Genomic DNA, 2,991 nt, shown 5'->3' with positions numbered 1-2,991 from the left:
TCTGCCGTGATGAATGGATTTCTTTTCACTCTTTGGCAATTGGCTGGCTTCCACTAAGGGCAGCTAATGTCTCTGTAGCTAGTTGGATTAAGTAGATTAGGTTACCAGTATTGCTGCTTATCTCATTCTAGAATCAATGATCCAATTCACACGTTCACCACCTATAAATCTGGGGAAACTATTACACAGAAGCCCTAGTAATTGATTAGTGGGTATTTCCTGAAATGAATCATTTATAAGGTGATGCCTTGGTTCCCAGCCTATTTCTGAGGCAATTAGGACCTACTGAGTTGCTTATTTGTTTACAGTTTGATGACATCCATTTATTTCTGGTCGAAAGTCTGAGTCTCACACCCAGTTTCTTAATGTTCTGGCCACCAGCTCTTTCTCATTTCTTTGTTTGTGCTTCTTTCTGAAACCTTTTCAGCCAGATGCCCAGTTTGTGACACAGCTGATCCCCAGTATCTATCTGTCTGTTGATTTTGATAGCGCCGAAAAAGGGTCGTTTTGGTCCTTGGAGCAAACCGTAGCCAGGACCCACCTCCTTCTGCCTTTGCCTTCCCAGGGCTCACTGGCCATGCCAGAAGAAAAGCCTGGAGGGGATGTGTAGGTAGAGGACACTTGCAGAGTGCTCTGACTCTCCTCCGAAGACCTGTATGTCAACAGAGCCTGCCAACAGAGAACAGCTGTTCTTCAACATGAGAGTCTGCTTCAGGCTGGAATCCTTTTTTACAATTTATGACTTCATATATGCCAGGCACTAAATTACAGACTGTACCTTAAAATCTGGGTGTGGTGGGAAGTCAGGTAATAATTGCTACCACACACCGAGCACTTCTATGAGCAAGGTGGTTTGTGCTAAGGGTTTTTCCTACAGCATTTCATTTAACCTTATAGCCATCATGTGTCCTGGGTGTTATCATCTCATGCAAGAAACCTAAAGCTGATGGAGGTTATGTACATTTTCTGGGTCATTCAATTAATAAGTGAAGAAATTCAATCAAGCATTGACTTAGCTAACTCAAAATGGTGCTTTTAACCAGTACAACGTCCTGCCTCCCTCTTGAAAACATAAATGATTGGTCAGAATTACATGGCATTTAACTAAAAGGAGGTCACAGAAAGGCTGGTCACAGAAAGGTTACATATAGGCTGCATAGCTCTGGGCTATAGAGTAGAAGGAAAGGGGTCCTAGAAAGCATATAATCCCATGGTTCTCAAACTTTTTTTTCTTATTGTGGTTAAGAAAAACATAACATAAAACAAAAGATGAGATGCTTCAAAAGTTTGTGAAGATATAGCAAGATAGCTGTGCATCTTTGCACAGGGGCCATGGAATCTTCTCTGTATTCTTGCAGTTTTAGGATATATGCTGCCAAAATGAGCACTCCCAGATTTTTTAACTTGCAACTCACAATGTGAAACACATTTTACATCATGACTCCATACACACATCCATCTATAACTGAAACGAAATTCTACTTTGTAATCCTTGCACTTCTTCTATGCAGTACACATTTTTCTATTACATTTTCTTTTAAAAAAAAAAAAAATCTGGCCATAGCCTATTAAGTGGACTTTACAACTTACAAATACTGATCTCTAAACATCAACGGATGGAGAAATGGAGGCTCCAGGATGTGTTGGATACCTGGCACAGTGCCTGGCAAATAACAATCCTGAGTGCCTTTGCTTTATCTCCCTGTGTGATGCAGCAAGCCTGTGTAGTACCTCACTGGCAGAGCTGGGATGGAAGCTAGGTTTCCCAATTCCCAATTTAGGGTTTCTCAGTCAAAGAAAGCTTGTCAAAGAGGAGGGATTCTCTCGTGGAAGAGTTTCTTCACAGGGGTGGGCAGAAGTGGGAAGAAACAGTGAAGTTGTGGAAGACTCACACTGCCCACCATAGACCTTGCCCGAGGGCACAGGATACTACAACAGGACTGTCTAATTCCAAAGCCCACACGCTTTTTGTGGTTGTCTACCTTGGTTGCTCTGTAAAACCACCTAGGAACTCATCAACAATACCAATGCCTGGGCTACACTCATCAATTTAATTGGATTATTTAGAGGTGGAGTGTTTTCTAAGGATCCCCAGCCGATTTTAAAGCAGAGCTACTATCTCAGTGCAGTGCAGAAGACACCTCATAAAACTGTTCTCACCAACCTTTCAAGCCTCAGCTGCAAGGCTGCCCTCTGGACCCCAGAGAGTCCTGACTTAAAGCCACAGTCAAAAGTAACTGCCCTTCCATTGTATCTCTCCAGCATTCACAGGTCCCTTTATCTGGTGCTTATCTCCCTTGCTACATGATGCAGGGCTTATGCCTTATTCACTGTTGTATCCAAGTGTGGAATAAATATTTACAGTATGCCCTTTGCTCAGATGGCTCTTCTTTTCCAAGCCTTTCAGGCTTTTCAACTTTCCTGTGATTTAGCTGTAACTCCTAAAGAGGGTGATTCAATTCTCCCTATTGAAGTACTACCTGGGGTAGATTTTTTTTTTTTTTAAGTTCTCCCTAGGATCAGTTCCACAGAGGACAAAAGGAACTCTCACTTCACAGTTGCAAAATCTTGACCAGTGGGGACCAGTCACTGAAGGCAGTGAGACTACAGTGTGCCTTCCCACGTGGCTGGGCTTTCTCTCCCAGTCTCTCCCCTCCAGTTGTTTCCCCTAGGTTTTCAAATCTTCCAGGGTTTCTGACAAGGCAGTGTTCCCCAGGGTGCAGCGCCCTGGACAGGAAGTAGGGAAGAAGGACTCCCTGTCCAGCTCATGACCATCACTGTGTCACACCTTGAGGCCTCACTTTTCCGTTTTGTTAGCTGGGAACGAAAACATTCCTAACTCAATTGTCACCCTCCGCTCCTTTCCCCTTGGGGATTATATAAGAACGCTTATACGTGAAAACAAGCTTTGTTCAGGTCCTTGAGCTTTTCTGAGGACAGCTTTGTATAAATATAAGATACCTTTTGTTATTGTGTGTGGCCCAAGGGATT

At 43.2% G+C, this 2,991-nt stretch overlaps 1 non-coding gene across 1 annotated transcript; it reads right to left on the bottom strand.

The window, feature by feature from the left end:
- Window positions 1–1,282: 1,282 nt before the first annotated feature.
- Window positions 1,283–1,388, bottom strand: LOC112133237 (U6 spliceosomal RNA). The gene has a single exon (XR_002914916.1). It is a non-coding gene; the product is annotated as a U6 spliceosomal RNA (small nuclear RNA).
- Window positions 1,389–2,991: the final 1,603 nt, after the last annotated feature.

The sequence above is a fragment of the Pongo abelii genome, chromosome 3, assembly GCF_028885655.2.
Source record: "Pongo abelii isolate AG06213 chromosome 3, NHGRI_mPonAbe1-v2.0_pri, whole genome shotgun sequence".
NCBI lineage: Eukaryota > Metazoa > Chordata > Mammalia > Primates > Hominidae > Pongo > Pongo abelii.
The sequence above is the reverse complement of the archived record's forward strand: the minus strand, read 5'-3'. Positions and strand labels throughout refer to the sequence as shown.